The sequence below is a fragment of the Drosophila miranda genome, chromosome XR, assembly GCF_003369915.1.
Source record: "Drosophila miranda strain MSH22 chromosome XR, D.miranda_PacBio2.1, whole genome shotgun sequence".
Lineage (NCBI taxonomy): Eukaryota > Metazoa > Arthropoda > Insecta > Diptera > Drosophilidae > Drosophila > Drosophila miranda.
This window is the reverse complement of record NC_046674.1, coordinates 6,326,241-6,344,179: the sequence shown is the minus strand read 5'-3', so window position 1 is coordinate 6,344,179 and position 17,939 is coordinate 6,326,241. Positions and strand designations below refer to the sequence as shown.

Below are 17,939 nucleotides of genomic sequence, written 5' to 3'. Positions count from 1 at the left end.
CTGTTAGCATGTTTGGAGAATGCCTGACCTTACCAAAACCCATAATCCATAAACCGGAGCCAGAGCCATAGCCATAGCCATGGCCACAGTCTAACAGCGAAAATCTAAGCTCAAAAGCCAGGAGCCATCATCTGCATGAGGTTTTAAGGCTGGGAATGCGCATGTCCAACCGAATCTCTGACACATGGAGCGTTTTTTGACAGCCATCAGATGTTTTGGAATGTTGGCGCCCAGACCCACTCGCAGACACACACACAGGCACAGGCACTGGCACAGACACGACACACACAGAAACACGCGTGCACGCATACACGTATACACACCAACAGCAGTTGTTTTTGTTAACCTTGCCCAACGACGAATGACGAAAACAAAACAAAAACGTGGAGAAGCCAACGGTTGGTGGAACCAGGGAGAACACGTGCATGGAAAAAGAGCCTGGGACGACACGGAAAGAGCACCAGAGAGAGAGAGAGAGGACCGAGCGGAGCAGGCGCAACCAATCAGCTGAAGCTGAATGGAAAGTGCCCGAAGAGAGAGAGAGCGAAAGCAGTAAGAGAGAGAAAAAGCCCGAGTAAAAGCTTCATTTGTGGCCTGCCTTCTTTCAGGGGCGTCCAGGATTCCGATTCTCGAGTCTGTAGCCATGTCACACCGTTCGAACGTCAGTAGTTGGAACAAGGACGCGTACCGTGCACGAAGACCTCGCGCACAAGCCACACGGAAATCTCCTCTCGTCCACGTTGCTCAGCCAAAGAAAAGCCCCCCGCAATAAATATACAAAAAAATTCTAGGAAAATAAGCAGAAAATATCACCATCCGCATAATTATACCACAATTCCAGCTGTCAATTTTTACACCGCAAGATGAGAGAGAACCCCACTGTGTTGTAGTTTTTTTTTTGTGATTTCCCAAAAAGATAGTTGAGAAAGTGGCCGTTACGTGTACGCAACGTGTTCGTGTTTCGTGTGTGTGTTTATTTTTTTTTTTATTGATCGCGCTTTAAAACATAGTTCACCGCAACAAAAAATTTAGTTGAAAAAAAAATGTGGCCAGAACAGTGAGAGAGACGCCTCCCCGCCGAGAGGTCTGGACCAGTGCAATGCAGTGTGCTGCTGGCAGTCAAGGTCGCCGCTTCTGACCAGAAACATGTCACAGACAACAACATAGCGCCAGCCCGAGACTCAGCCAGAAATAATAATATCACAGAAGAAACCACCACCCACCAGCCAACAGCCACCAGCAATAAGGAAGCATTTAAGGCGTTTTGAAGCTACTTGAAGCCATCTTCGGCGCATCAGCACAAAAATACACACAAAAACTTAAAGTAAGCGAAACCAAAAAGAAAATCGAATTTTCCCTACGTGTGACGTGTGTGGCAAACGGGGGGCAGTGCTGCTGGGCGAGAGAAAGGCATCCATTCTCGTTTCCTGTGCTCTATCTCAGTGTCAGTGTGTGTGTGTGTGTGTGTGTGTGTTTGTGTATGTGTGCCATAAGTTTATCTTTTGCTCACACACAGAGGGATATGTACATAATACAGATCCAGATACATGGGCAATACAGGGGAGAAGGGGAGAATCCCTAAGCCGGCTACAAAGACAAGTCTGCCTGCCACTAAAGAAAGGCAGCCAGCTTTTGTGGCACTTTTGTAGGACAACGAACTACTAGAAGTATCAACTGTTGGATTATTTTCGTATTGGTTATTTTTGTGTGGGTGGGAGAGGGGGAGGGGGTCTGACACAGTTTTTGGCCTTTGTACTTTTTGGCAGGTAGGCCCCGGCATAGCGCAACTACGGGTATAAAAATAGCTGTGTGGCAGGTCGGGGGACTGAGATTTCCCAAGCCAAAGTGCTTAACTAATGAAAATTGGACTCGGAGGCCTTTCCCTGCACTGCACTGTCTGCCAGCAAGTAGATAACACAATTTCTTTATTGTTTTGCGATTAAAAATACAATTACTGAATTTCATTGGGAAAATACTGCAAAATCCTATTAAAGTTAAGGACTAAATTCACATTCCTCCTTCGAAGAAGGCGGCAGGCGTATCTGCAAAAATTCTTCAAAATCATTTTTGCGTCATAATTTTGCTGATTTTCAAGAAAGTTCAAAGCTTTTGAAGGAGTTTTCCTCCAGCTCGTCTCGAGTTAATTTCGCTTTAAACATTGTTGATGATGCCCCCATAATGTTTTATCTCCATTCGCCCTCTTGAACTTTGTCATTGTGCCGCCCGAAGGAAGGGGGGGCCCCCCCGCCCACACGCCCACATGAGTTATGCATTGTATGCTGGGGAGACGGGACTCCTTTTGCTCTTATCCAAATATATTTCCATCATCTTCTGGATTTGTGTGTTGCCCAACGCATTACGGCAAATATTTGGCCATTGGACAACATATTCCTGTGTTGTCTTTTTCCGTGTTTTGCCCATTCCGTTGTACGTGTACGTATACGTATACGTATACGTATTCGTATTCGTATTCGTATTCGTATACTCGTACTTGTTTGTTACTTTGGCTTGTGGGCTCTCCGAAAACGAGGTCAGAGCAGCAAATCCAAGCCGTAAGCTCTTCCCAAAACAGCTGATGTCAGCATAAAATGTGTGCACGTAACGTGCTCTTTTTTTTTTGTTTCTGCTTTAGACCCAGGCCCCAGGGGCAGACATACAAGTGACCAAATTTGTGGGCTGTGCGGACTGTGTGGCCTGTGTGGATGTCTAGTTGTAGCTGTAGTTGTAGGTGTAGGTGGCAGCAGCTACTCGACCATGGCCGAGAGCAGTGTCAAAGACTTTTTGTCGGGCTTTGATTTATCAGCAATGCACCCCGGAGGCGCTTGTCACACACCAACGGGCCAGCATACAGTTGTTATCCGGCATAAATTAAGTGTTTATTTTGGGCCAGGCCAGGTCTTCAGATATCGTTACATTTTATGTAACTAGGAGCTTCAAGCTCATACATTTATTGCATCCTCTTCAGGCACAGACAAGTACGATTAGTAACGCGCACACATTTCAATGGTACACGATTTGTTCAGTGTCTTTGTCTGGGTTCTTGTGTCCCGAAGCTCTTCATAATCTAATGAATTTTGCTGTGACTAGGTCAAGTGGTTAAATGGCACTATATGTGATCCTACATTTGTATTTATGTATATATATATGTACTTCCTCGAATGGGATTCCACCAAAACCTCTTAGTCTGTACTATCCTGCTCCCAGAGCGAAACCCCTATAAATATGACTAATAAACATTTGTGTTACCGCTCGGCCACACACACAAGATTCATGTTATTTATATAAGCTTCTTCTATATTTAAAGCTAATGCCATATGCACATTTCAATCTCGTGGCAGCCAAAGAGGGCGCAAAAAACCACTCAGAGAAACAGAAGGAGAGAGAGGGGTGGGGTGGGGCGGGGGAATAAAAAGGAAACTCTCGCTGATTTATGTGCTAGTTTTGCCAGCGATTTTTCTTCTCCTGGTTGGATTCGTTTTTTTTTTGTATTTTGTTCATTCTTTTTTTGTAGCACTTTTCCCCGTTTTCCCCGTGTGCCGTTCTCTAACTAGTTTTTGAGAGTTGTGCAGCAGCATTTTACTCCAATTAAATTTTCATGCCATATGAGCATTTTGTACAGCAACAGCAACAGCAGTCGGAGCAGGAGTAGGAGCAGCAATAACAACAGCGGAAAAGGAAAAAGGACGAGAGTGGCACACAACGCGACGCTATTTTCAATTTCCGCTGCACAGAAGCCGAGAAAGGAATGCGATTTTTAACACAATTTCACTTTGCAGAGCGAACAACAACAGCAGCTGTGTGTGTGCGGTGTGTGTGAGAGAGTACTTGGCATAGAAATGTTGACGACTAAAAACAAGAGCCCCATTGCCAGGCCCAACCCCAACCCCATCTCCAACCCCATCCCAATAGCAGCCCGATTCGACCCGACACATCGACCCAGAAAACCCTTCGACTGACTCTCCGACTGACAGTTCAAGTCAAAATACCCTTTTATTGAGATTTAAGCTGTTTTTGGGTCATTTCCGAATTGTGTTTGTGCAACAGAGAGTGTGACAGACAGAGAACGAGAAATAGGGTGAGAGAGAGCGAGAGAGGGAGATTTTAAATATTAAAAATCCTTGTAGAGAAACTACTACAAAAGCAGCGACCAGCGTATAAAAATCAATATCAAGCAGCGGCCAGAGTTGAAGGCTAAACGGGGCCTCGGCCGGCTCTGGCTCGTTGTCCCTGCCCTGGCAAAATAAAAATAAAAACGAACACAAAAAAGGCATTTAGCCAGCGACCAAAATGGGCATTTTGCATGCATAGATACATAGATAGATAGATACATGGTAACAGCAGAGGAGCGGCACACAGAGGATGTGTCGGCACATGATGAAAAAGGATGCGAGCACAGAGCACACGTCGCGTCCCGTCCCGTCCCTGGAACAAACAACACATAATACACAAAGCCAGCAACAGCCCAGCAAAAACCCAGAAAAAACATAGAAAACTTTTTAAAAAGCTTGTTTTATTGGCATTTAGCTTCTACTTGTTTGAGAACATAATATACAACATGATATTGTAATGTAAATTGTTGAACCAACACAAAACAGTTTTTTTTGCACTTATTTTTTTCATTTTTCGTTAACTGAAGTTGCAAATGGCTTACGAGTGGAAATTCGGTTTCAAACAAGTGTTCCCTCTGAGCAAAAAATCATGTTTAGAAAGTTTTCATGCGGAAATAAACAGAAAATCTATTTTAAAATAATACTATTGGCTTACCCTGGAGGAATCAATATCCGCGTCTAATAAAGATTTTCACATTCAGAGACACTGAATGAAAATAGAACAATCCTATAAATAGGAGCTAACAGAAGCAAACCGATGGGTTTTTATAAAGGAAAGAATTATCGAAATATACCCATAGATAGAGTGCACCAGGATTGGAAAGGTTCGAGTACCTTTTATAGCCTCAATCAAATTTATGTTTCCGACATACCATTATCCAAAATGATGAACCGAACCATTCCCTTGCCAACATAATGGATCAAATATATATTACCCTAATGTGACCGACATTTTATTCGGGGGCTTCCGTGATACTTTCACTTTCACTTTGGCTTTTGCCCTCAGCCCTTTTAATGGCTCTTGTTCTCCCGCACCCCTTTGTAGGCCATTTCTGTTTGGGGGCTTGCTCTTGGCCCTCTCGCGTGTATGAGTTTAATATATCGTGGCCATATAATACGCGTATATGAGTATGTGCTGTGCTGTTTGCTGCTTGCCCTTTGCACTTTGCCTTGCATGCTTTGAGCCCTGTACCCGAGCTGGCTAAAAACAAATTACATATGAGTTAGCCCGCTCCGCGCTCTTTTGGCCCAGTCCTTTGCCAGTGAGGCAGTCAGGCAGTCAGCTTCAAGGCCGCAACAGCGGTCAGGCCATAGTCGGTCAAAGTTGGTTTTTGTTTGGGTTTAGCTTTGGACTTGGACGTTTTGCAATTACATTGTAAAACATTTCTTTATGGAGAGCCGGGAGAGCCAGGCCAGAGCAGCGGGAACAACGCCCGCTCTAATGAAAAATGTTTCAAGGCAGTGGCAGTGGCAGCGGCTGCGGCAGCGGCAGCGGCGCTTGCTTTTCATGTTTTCATAAATAATTAAATTTCTCGTTTTGTTGGCTCTTTGTGAAAAAATGGGCACAGGGTCGCCACTAATTAGGAGCGTATTTCATTTGGACGTCTCTTTCTCTTGCTGCGGAAAGGGTGTCCCCGCCCCGAAACGGATGCATGAAATTGTGGCCTCTGCGAGAGAGACATCAGGAGTAGAGAGTGGCTTTCTTTCGAACTTCTATGGGCAGGACCTCAGGCCAAAGACAACTTTAGATGGTCTCTTGGTCTCTGTTGTTTGATTATTTGTATCTTTGTGCAATGGTTTAGCTCTAGGCAGAAGATACAACTGCCATTTTGTCAAATTTTTCAGATACATCAGTTGTTAATGGAACTATCGATTGATGCTACCTTAAATGCTCTACGATGCTCAGATGCCCCACAATTATCCCTACAGCAAAAACAATCTGTCAAAGTATTGTATATGTAAGACCCTACCCTGATTAAATCGATGACAACTTGTTCATACAAGTTTCATTTTTCTTAGCCAACCTTTTCGTTTCGTTTCTTTTCTTTTATTGTTGTGTTCTCCCGTCTAAAGCGAAATTGAACTGTGCCATTGGCAGGCCCAAGAGTGCTGTTGTTTGCTGTTATACTCGTACAGCCACGCCCCCTGCTATAGCCACATACTCGAACTATGGCCCGTATTCTCCTCTCCGCTCCCCTTTCTTATGGGGACGTGTCCGTTGCGCTCTGTTTGCGTGATCCGGAGAAATGCAAGTCCATGCCGGACTGCCGAGCCCCTGGCCGCAGTGTCGACTCGACTCACATGCCATTTCATTTCCCAGCTTTTCTATTTCACTTTATTCGCAGAAGGAGACGGAGACTGAGACGGAGACGGAGTCCCATTCCGATTCCGATTCCCATTCCCAATCCGATGCTTTGTGGCTGTTGTTGTCAAAGTTTATAAGTTTTGTAGAATTTCTGGGGGAACGGCTTCGGTTTTGGCCGACGTCCCACAAGCCAGGCATCAATTTGATCAGCTTTGGCGCCAGTCTTTAATATGTTTTCAATTTATTTTGCAGTCTCTTCATATTTCGAGGAAACCTCCAGCAAAGTTTATTGTTTTTCTTGCTCAGAGAGCTTGTTACACGCCATTTAGTTTCACTTTGCATACTCTCGTACTCGTCCTCGTCCTCGTCCTCGTACTCGTCCTCGTACTCGTACCCGTACTCGTCTGTGAATGCATCGTCGGAAAAATGTTTGCCAGAGGAGCAGGAGCCACAAACAAATGCGAAATGCGAAATGGGAAACGGGAAACGGGAAAATATTTCGACTGCTCTTAAACATTTTCTTGCAGATTGCAATATTTTGCTCACACACATGACAGCGCCCCAGTGCCTCTTTCGCCCCCTCTCTTTCTGTCTCCCTGTCTTTCTGTCTGGGGAAAAGTTGGGAAACGAATTTTCTTGGCCAAGGCAATTGCTTTTTGTGCCTTGCATTTTCATAGCTTTTTTTTTGCTCTTGTTGCCATTTTGCTGTGCAGCTAATTTGAAAGTTTTCTTGCATATATTCTAGTATGAGAAATGAGAAATCAAAAGATTCTTGAATGTTTTCGCTTGTCACAGAATTTGTTTTATAGCCCCCAGAAGTTTCAGTTTTCAGCTCTCAGTTTTTTGTTTTCGATGTTTCGAGTGAATGTACTCGTAATTTTATTGACATTCCTAATTAACCATAAATTGAGAGAGTAAAATGAAATTGAAAACCCATTTTGCAATCAAACAATCGTTTGGCTTTTGTTTGATTACAGCGGACTGTTATCTATTTGCTGTCACAAAAATGCAATCAATTAATTAAAGAACCAGACAGAGTTCACGCTAAAAAAACAAAATAATCAATGGGAATTTATGTATAAATATTTTGCCAAAAGCGTTTCAATTGGAAACGCTCGAAAGCCCCCTCTATCGCCTCTGAAATCCACTGACAAAGCAAAATTGAAACGATATTTTTTAGTGTGTTATTTGATTTGCATAAAGGACTAATAAATTGCCAAGATAAAATTCCACAAAACGTATCGGAGCACATGTGCTTGAAGCTACCACAGAGAATACGTGACACGAAGCACAGGACCGGACAGGACAGGACAGGACAGGACAGCACAGGACAGGACATCAAGTGCCAATAAATACCAGAGATATCACAATAAACACGAACCAGCCCCCAAAAAAAATGGAAGCCCCAATCAAACAAGCAAATAGTTAATAAACAATTGCCGGACAAGAAGCTGGATGAGTCTTGGATGATGTGCTTTCTATTGAAATTTTCTAAGCATAGATGTGTGTGGATCACAAACAATTTCAGCATCGCCTACAGTAAAAAAAACCCCATTCGAAATGGCTTCTCCCCTTTGAATACCATCGCCCAATTACCGACTCTCCCTCCGCCTTTCTCTCTGACACTTTCTCTCGTTTTCGCTGATGAGAAATTGCATTTTCTAATACGCGCCAATACCGCCTTGATTGCACGCCCCGAAAAAACTAGGCCACAGAATACGAGTTCGAGTACGAGGACAACAAAAACCAGAAGACAAAAAATTGAGAAATTGAGGACGTCGCCTTTCGCTTTTATTTCCCAGCACTCTTTCTCTACTCCTTCTCCTTCCCCTGCCGCTGCTGCTCCTGCTCCTCCTCCGTTGGCAATCCCCCCTGCGGCAGCTTGTCAAGTGGCTGCTTCAGAGCTTACGGCTCGACTTGCAGAAATGTGGGCTAAGTTTCGTCGAGCCGTGCTCTCGTCCTCCATATTGATTGCATTAAAGACGGGGCAAAATCGTTTGGCAAGCGCTTCTAGCGGATAGATATTACGTATACGTATACGTATAGGGACAATACATTAAAATTCAATTTACGTTCGCCTCGATTCTGGCGCTGCTGTCTGACAGTTTGAACTTTAATTAAAGCCACCAATGACAGGGTGATAAGGGTCATTGATTAGGAAACATGGTCGATTATTTGCGCAGGCACGTGTGCACACATACATCCACGTAAAAAGGATGGGAACCCCACTCCTCGCCCCCTCTGTCATACAGACAGTGAGAAAGAGACAGCCGCATAATCAAAAATCAAGAGGGAAAAAAGTTAATGTGGCTAATGTAATTTATTGTCCCAGGCGTCGCCGCAAATTGAGACGACATTTTTTTGGGGGGGGGAAACAAGCGAATGCCCCCCTTTCCTCCTTTCTCTGAGGCGAACATCTCTCTCTAAGATACGAGAATACATACATATAGAACATCCTGAATATTCAGGCGCAAAACATTGTTGAAATTTTTTGACTAATTAAGTCGTTCGGCGGCGGTGTCCTTCCCGTCTCCGGCCCTAATGTCGGGCCAACACGCAAACACGTAGACAATCAACGCCATCAAAGGCAATGACAATGGGACACCAGACCCGACCCCACGGTGGAGGTAGGGTCCGCTCCAGAGGTAGATTCAGTGACAGGCTTAACATATTTGAAAGTTTTGTCGCAGCTCTCGGAATGGAATGGCTGTTCCTACTACTGCCATTATTATAGTTATTTGTCAGCATTAGTGCAGTTTGGAAAGTGCCGCTGACTAAACAAATTAGCACATTTTCATGTTGTTGTGCAATGAAATTGTAGGGAACTTGTGGAGTGGCCTAATGAAGGCAGAGCCGCCTCGGCAAAGAGGTAAATGACTACAAATGGGGCTGTAACCATTAGTTGGCGGAGTGGCGCTGGATTTTGGGCGAATGCGAATGCGGCTGGCAATAAGGAGGAATCTTTGAAAGCGGATGGCGTTCTATGGGTAATATGGGAACATTTTGATATGCGATGGTGTAATTTTCTAGGAAAAAAGGAAAAAAACGTGAAATGGATACTCGGAAATTTTAATAAGAGCTAGAAAAGAATTTAAGGAACTTTCATATAAATCAGCCATTGAATTCCATTAGTTCTCTGATATGCGTACAATCACCAGTCTTTGTTTCATGGCAGACACATTCTCTAGATTTTTATTTCAGTTTTTTGTTGTATAAAGTGCTTTCCCATCGGATATACACGTGTGCTTTTAATTAAAGCCACAAAAATGCAGCACTCAAGGGGAAGGTACATACATACACATATGTATAAATATATATATATGTATATAGAGAAGGAGACAGAGAGACACGTTTTACTGCAAGCAATTAAACCATAACGCATACATTATAATTTTATTTTTATTTTAATATTTATGCGCCTCCCCCAAAGGCGCACCTGTGGCCCCTGCACCTGTTTTGTGTGCCATAAAACGGCGCCCAATTACTTAAAACTAACGAAAAATATCCCTCCCCCTCCCCCACCAACCCGAAGCCACAAGCCCCAAACATTGTCCCCAAGTCCCCAAAGCCGCACAATTTTCCTTTCATAAATATAAATATCACACCTTTGCGCCACAGACCTACACTATGGCCAAAAACCTTCATGTATTTATGTACGTGTACGTATTCTGTACTCATATATCCTGTAGCCTTTTTCGCCTAGTTTTTGGGGCTCCTTGCGGGGCAGGCCAAGACAATGAAAGCGGCTCCAACTAGTTTAGTTATTCGTATTTGAAGCCCTGCTATCCCTGCGATCCCTACTGTTCCTATCCTTATCCACATCCACATCCACATCTCGAAGTAGTGTGCGTAGTGTGGCGACGACTAGAGTGTATTCCAAGTAATCAAAAATGCAAATCGAGCCCATGAATTTCGAATTAGTTTTTAGCCCTGGCGCAGCAGCAGCAGCAACAACAACCACCGTTCTGGAGGCTGGAGGCTGAAGGCTGCAGGACAGACCAGAGGCGGCAGGGATGGTGGCTGTACAGCCAACGCGGATTTTAGGCTAACGAACACACGTACTCTCCTGTACAGGGATATCCTGGCAGAGCCTTCCCTGTCCTTCGTTTACCCTCCAGCTGTACGTGTAACAAATTTGTATCAGTTAGGCACCGTGGCCAGGAGGATTCTCCCGGGCAGCGTTTACCTGGTAGCGTAACCAAAACCTACAAAAAAGACAGAAACGAGAAAATAGTTCACGGCGGCATGGGCCTTAGAGATGGGAAACACTCTCAAATTAGCGGTTGCCTCCATCCGCAGTAGAAATCTGCTCATCTTTAGTGGAACTGGACCTTAGAGCGTGCCTTTTACTGATTGAATAAGGTGTGAACATGAACAAAAGATATGTCCGATGGGGCTAAAAGATATCTCAAATATCGAAATATATACATCCCGCGATGAGAAGCCACCAGCCAGCCAGAAAGTCGAAAAAGCGAATTGCCATCTCTAGTGTGCAGGAGAGGATTAGATCACTGTGGGTCTTGTGATTTGTGGCTTCTGATTCTGCCTATCGCTGGCCCTGCCACCAGCCCTTGCCACCAGCCCCTGCCACACTCTGTACGTGACGCGTATTTCCGCAAGTCTGCCTATCAAATATAAAGTGCCTGCAATTTATATTTCAACACTGTGGCAAGTGGAAGGGAGGCAAACCAGAGCCAAGCAAATCAATGTAAATATTTTTAAGAGAAACGCAGGAAAAGAGAGAGGAATAGTGGTGGGGGAAAAAGGTTAAGGAAACCGTAGGAGAGTAGACAGAAAATGGCATTGGCCTGCACTGAAGTCAAGAACTGCATTTGTCGGCTTTTTGGGTGTTTTCTTTCTATTTTTTCCGGGCTTGGTTTGGTTTTGGGAGCTTCTTCTGCTTCCTTAACCATTCCCAGTGGCATTTTCAATTTTACTTTATATGCAAATTTGGCATTTTGTAGCAACTGCTGCCATTGATAGCTCTCCGTCTGAATATCCCTCCACTTCTCTGCCTTCCCTTCCCTTCCCTTCCCGTCCCGTCCCGTTCCTTCGCTTTCCACAATTCCGGTTCAGTCTTTCCCAGTTTGTATCTCTTTTCCCGTTCTGACCCTGTATTTAAGCCTGCTTTGCGTTAAGGCCCGGCATTGCATTTGAATTTCTATAAATTTTTCATTTTCTATTTAGTTGCACCGCAAAATAAAATGAAAAGAACCAACTTTCACCCACCACAAACAACAACAACAACAACAACACCAACAACTACGATTAAATCCCCAACAAACATTCTTTCAACGTGTTTAAGGCTTTATTTTTATTTAATTTGAAATTTATTTGTATGTGGATGACATTGTGGATATTTAAATAAATTAAATATCATGGAATATCATGGAATACAAGCTTAAAGTTTCAATATTGGCCTGAATTATTTATGAGGAGAGTCCTAATGCTGCAAAATAAATGCTTAATTCTGTTAATACTCAATTGAGGATTTCTTAGTTTCAAATAAACCCCTATTGGCAATTGGATAGAGCTTTGAGATACAACTTTATCTTTGGCAATGGTCTGGGGTCAATGCTTTAAATATATCCCGATACACATATACATATGCATGTATGTTATCGAATAGAGACACAACCACGGAATGTAGCCTCTTTAGGAGGGCACTCAGGCACGTCGACTCTATTCGCACACACAACACCTAAAAGCAACGTTTCAGCCACCAACTGCCATTAATCTAAGACACTGGTAAAGCCGCCACACGTAGGATGGTAAAACCCTCCTTCTGCTTACCCCTTACCCCTTGCCTCTCATGCCTCATGCCTCATGCCTTGTGCCTTCTTCTTGTACTCTAATGGCACTCTGCTGCTACTCCTGCTGCTGCTCCTGCGACAGAGTCTAAAAAGCCGACCGAAAACTGTTTGCCATGGCCTGACACTGCCACCGCCAACGCCAACGCTAACGCCGCCGATGGGCAAAAGTGTCAAAGTGCTAAAGTATGTTCAAAGATTCATAAGATTAAACGCAAAAGCCTGGGCATCGCCCCAGCACCAACACCAACGCCAGCACCAACACCAGCAGCAGCACCATTTCCATCTCTATCTGCATCTTAAACATCTCTATATCTATCCCTAGTTATCTTTGTGGTGTATTTAGCTGATAAAAGGTAGGGGATCCAGTGCGAGAACATGGAAGCTCCCTCTCGTCATCTGCATGCCAGTAATTCTTTTCTGTTGTACCAGAATTTAGATGTCGATTTGCCAAGGTATCAGCAGTAGATATGTGGCTGTTTAAATGTGTATTTTCTCCTTAGAGAGTATCGCAAAGTCCACTCATTTCTTAGAGCTTTTCCTTCACTGAATGTCTGACGGGGCGTATGCGTGATATGTGGGTGTTAGAGTGTGTTGGCGTGTGCCTCATTATGCCGGACTGAAGCAAAGAAAAGAAAATGGAAGAAAATGAAAAGAAAAAAGTACTCGCAAAGAAATCTGCAGTCTAGTCCCCGGCCCTGGAGGCAATCGGCGTTCGGTGTGGCGTTGTCTGTGCCCAGTCCTTGAACCCACCTCAAGTTTTCTTCTTCTTTATTTTCGGCCCAGGCCAATGCATGCAGCTGCATTAGCCGCTCCTTATCTCTCAGGCAAAGTTCATTGGCCTTTTGGGTTGTTCTGGCCGAGAAATGATATGCAGAGATAGCGCGAATTTCAATTTGCACCCTTTACCGCCCAGCTGCTTGCTGCTTGCTGCTTGTATCTTTTGCTTTTTTTCCGGATTCCTGGCGAAGTGAGCGCGAAAAATTTAAATTGAAAATGCAAAATGCTCATATGCAATTTGTTCGGCTTTCTGGCGTAGAAGCAGCGGAGCGGCCTTTTTACGGCTTTCGCTGGGCATAAAAACGGTCCACGACGGCGCGCGGTCCTTACATTGTTGTCAGTGTTGTATGTAGCTTGGGCTACACAATCGTTTGCTTTACGAGCGGAGCCCCACGCCCCACGCCCCGCGCCTCATGCCCCTCCCCCCATACACATGCTTACAGAACCAAAAGCATTTGGCATTTTATGCGAAATGTTTTCTCAGAGAAAGAACCGTCCGGGATTCGGCATTATAGTTGTATGAGACTGCTGCCTTCTCCCCACTACCACTACCACTACCATGAGAACTGCCACTACCACTACCAATTCCGACTCGCAACTAAAAATTCCCCGCACACTCCACTCCACTACACACGCAGGAAGAGATCCTGGTGCTCCCAGAGGTCCCTCCGCCTTGGCTTTAAAATTAAGTTTACATTTTTAATGTGGCAAAAACTCGCAGAACTGCTGGATGGTGGCACTCCGTCAGTTTTATGTGTTGCCAACTTTAATGGTCATGACTCTTGGTATTTCCCCCCAGCACGAGAAATAGTTAAGGGCTAGGGAGGTGGCGAGTATGTGGCAAATAAGTCATATCATAGGGCAAATGACTTTGGGTGTAAAATGCGAAAGGAAACTTGATTAAATTTCTGTGCAGGCAAGTGGAACATAGTGCAAGACAAATGGCCAAAGATAGTGCTGATTATGGCCATATATCTTGAATCCAAGGCCATCATCCAATGCGCTATTTTCAATGATGACAATGAAATGCTCGTTTATTTTGTCTCCTCTGATTAATTCAGTTCCAGCCAATTCCCAATTATATATTGCTCATACGCCGCATTGTCTCCGCCGCAATACATCAGAGGGCGTGCCCTCTGCCCGTCTCCCTCTGGGGGCCGCAGCTTGATTGAGTTCCGCGTTGGCCAAATCACGTTGCAACGTTGCCGCACAGAGACCATGCCACGATGCCACGATGCGACGATACTGAGCGAAAACGAGAGGAGAAACGAGACTCATTAGACCGAAGCGTGATGCGTGACACCAACTTTAAATTGTGCAAAGACAAGCGGCAGGACCTCGTCTCAATCCTCCTATGCCCTGCTCTCCTCTCCTCTCCTCTCCCCTCTTCTGCTGTCCACCACACCCTCTCCCTTACATTGCAGGCGTAATCTTGGCCATTACTCAAAAAGTAGCTTCCCACGTAGACAGCGGAAAAGCAGAAGAGAAAAAAAATGGCAACCAGCAAAGAGCTACACTGGAAGAAAAATAAACCCGCATGAAAATGAAATTAAAGTGAAAAATCATTTGCAGCAAGCATTAAACAGATCATTTTAGTAGACTCAAGGTTTAGCATAAATTTAACATGTCTTGAGGCTATTTTCTGTTATTTTGGGAGTCTGTTTTCATCGTGTGCTTTTCCATTTTCCCTATGTGTAGCCTGCTCCTGCTCTGCGGATGACATTCGTAGTCTGTTTGTGTTTGTGTTTGTGTTGGCGTTTTTCCGCCGTTGCCCAGCAGCGTTTTCCCACGAACCCGCACTCCAACCCCTCCAGCCCCCCAGTGTTCTTCTGGTCTCCGTCTCCCGGCCTTGTGCCTTGTGCCTCTGTCATTACCAACGCTTCCACTCTGGATTTCGCCTTTGAAATCACAATCCACTGCCGCTCCTCTGTGCCCCTCTCGCCTAATGGCTTTGTTATGCTAATTTCTGACGCCTTCTGGCCATTGGAGGCGCCTCGCCTTTGGCCTGTACTCCTCCCCCTCCCCCCACACACAAGTGCCGTTCCTTCTTAATTTAATTATAAATATTATTATTGTTTTTTCTTCCTGTTTGGTTTTTTTTTTTTGTTTTTTAGCAAAAATTGTTTCATTTCCAGGGAAATGGAAAAAATACAAATGTTCTCATTTGCAGCATCATTTTTAGAGTAATTTTTACCAGCAAAAGAATTTCCATTTTTTCTCTCCTCTTTGATAGAGGTCTTCTCGTCTTCTCCTCTGCTTCCTTTGAGCAGCTCCCAACGTTAGATTCGCTTTTTTTTGCCTAGATGCGCTTTATTTACGGGGTTTCAGAGAAAGGCCAGGACCCAGGACCAGGAACATTGTCATCGCCTGCGTCACTGCCATTGTCTCCCTGTGTGCCAGTCATCACCTATAGCTGTCTCTGTCGCTCTACCGTCTTCTCCAGCTGTCTCTCGTTCCAGAGAGTGAAGGGGAACTCTGTCATTCGGTAAAAGCGACTTACCCCGTAAGCCTTTCATAAGCATCGCATAAATTCATTGTCAATTGTGGCAAATTTTTACCCAGCCTGTCCTTCATGTCCTGTCATGTCCTGTCCTTGTCAGTGGCCCTGCCTCATGGTAGTTCCATATGTAGTTTCCGTTTCCTTCTCTCTCTCTCTCTCTCTCTCTCTCTCTCTCTCTTTCTAATTGCTTGGGTGTGAGTGCGTGCGTCTGCATGTGTGTGTGTGAGGAGACTTCAAATTGTAACTAGAATTTGATTGTGTCGAGGCATGAGAGTGCATTGATTGGATTAGCTCAGGCAAAGGCTGCTGCTCCGACTGCTCCAGCTCCTGCGGCCTTTGGTCTGGTCTGCCTCTGTGGCCATAAATGTAATGAAAGACCTTCGAATCACGACAATCTTTGGGATGTGCGGGGAAAACTATGTCGTGGAAAATGGCCATGGAAACGGAAATGCGAATGGGAATGGGAATGCCAATGGAGCATTGAAGTAGCTAACTGCCAGGAAGCAGCCTTAGCAGCACCAGCAGCAGCAGCAGGAGAGGATCAACGAGAGCCAACAATGAAATGGAAATGGAGGAGATTTTTGTATAAAATTACTTGGCGTACATGGCCGCCATTCTTCCGGGAAGCTTTTCTCTCTCCTCCAATGTTTCTTTTGCTCCGTTTGGTGGTGCCTCTGGTGCTTCTCCCTTTGTTGTTTGGCCTCCTCTTCCTTCTTTAGCTTCCTTTCTTACTGTTTTGCTGGCATGTGGTCAGGGGATAGCTTACAAGCCATTTCCATGTTTTTCCTGAACCTGAGCGGGTGCTTGTGTTGCCAGCGATTATCCTTGGACGCCATCCTTAGTTGGAGCTACTATTATCCTTCCTGCCTGCTCGAGTGCAACTGGAATCTTAAGCTCAATCAACCAGGCACATTGAGCGATGGCATTGAATTAACTTTGGCTTTAGTTTCTGGGGGTTGGTGGGAATAGTTTTTGATTTGATGATATTTTTCGCCAAAATCCAGTGGAGTTTAAAATTAAAATTCCGTTAGCCGGGGATCCTTTTGCACCATAGGTGCCAGCATTGCATTTCCCCATAGAATTTAAATGTATTTTTTGCCCCATGTTCAAGTGAAACTTTAGACATAAAAGGCAGCAGAGGCAGCAGAGGCAAAACCCTCGAACGCCATTTCTCTCTCGCACTTTCCACCCTTTTGGCTTTTACTGTTGTTGCTGTCGAGCTGGCTAAAACCGTGCAGACATTTGGACGTAACTACTTGAAGTTTTATGCCTTTTTTCGCCCTGGCCTGGTCTGGCCACACACACACACACATACACACTCGCACTCACACAGTGACACACTCGGGGGAGAAGTTTATGACTCATACGTGTGGGATCGGGATCCTTCGTATATTGAAAACTCGGCATTGTTATGACTTTGAAACAAACTGTGGGCTCTCTCTCGCCCTTTCCTCTTGTCGCCATCATCATTGAGCCTCGTCCAAGTTAATGGCAGGTGAAAAAAATGAGGAGGGTAAAAGATGCAGAGGCAGTGGCAGCAAAAGAAAAAAAAGAAAAATGGAAAAAGGAAAAAGAAAACTGTTATCGGTCTGCGTTCTCAGAAGCGCACTTGATTGCTCAAATCCTTTGTGTATCCCCTTTTAAGCCTTTTGTTTTCCATTATACGCCGGAAGTGTTGTAAACACTTCAGACCAGGACCAGGCCCAGGCCCAGGCCCAGGCCAGAAGGAAGAACGGCTTTGGGGAAAAACTAAAAGGGCAGAGAAAAGTCCAAGACAACATGCTGAGACAGCGTCTTAGGCGGAATTCCCCCGGACTTCTTTCTATATGTAGATTTGACGACATTTTTAATAAAAGTAAAGCAGCCGAGTAGGCGAGCAAGCGAGGGCACACGGAAATAAAGCATAATAATGTGGCAGGGAGACAGCGCAGGACCGACGCGTGTCTAGCGGGAAAACACTCATAACGCTTGGCTTCCCATTCCCGTTTTATCTCTCCCGCTCCATCCGTGCTGTGCTCTGCTATGCTATGCTGTGCTGTGAAGGGGAATCCCCCTGTGGGTTCGTCCTGTCAATATGTTTCCCGCTCGACTTGTGCTATAATTGTGTCCTTCCCTCCCCTGAGTGGAACGGAACACTTGCCATGTGTGTGGGTGTGTGGATGTGTGTGTGTCGTCTTTCAGCGAGGGTTAAGGAATGAAGATAATGCCAGCCGGGACACTTTCATATACTTAGCCCCTGCTTTGGGGACACTGCCGTCTGCTCCTTGGGGTCTGACTTCCCCTCCTGTTCTCCCCCTTTGTTCTCGAAACTTACAAGTGGCCAACGGGAAATACTTATTCCGAAAGCTGAAAGCTAAAATAATTAGTTAGAGAATGGGGCGACGGCAAAGGCGAAGACGAAGACGAAGCCGAAGGCAGTTCCAAGAGATAAAAAA

General features: G+C 44.9%; 1 protein-coding gene across 1 annotated transcript in view; it reads left to right on the top strand.

Moving 5' to 3' along the window:
* The first annotated feature begins 661 nt into the window (after positions 1 to 661).
* Positions 662 to 17,939, top strand: part of LOC108153617 — a 62,258-nt gene continuing 44,980 nt past the window's right edge. Inside the window, exon 1 of the mRNA XM_017283718.2 lies at positions 662 to 1,324. The gene's annotated coding sequence lies outside the window, so the exon portion shown is untranslated. The remainder of the gene's footprint in view (positions 1,325 to 17,939) is intronic.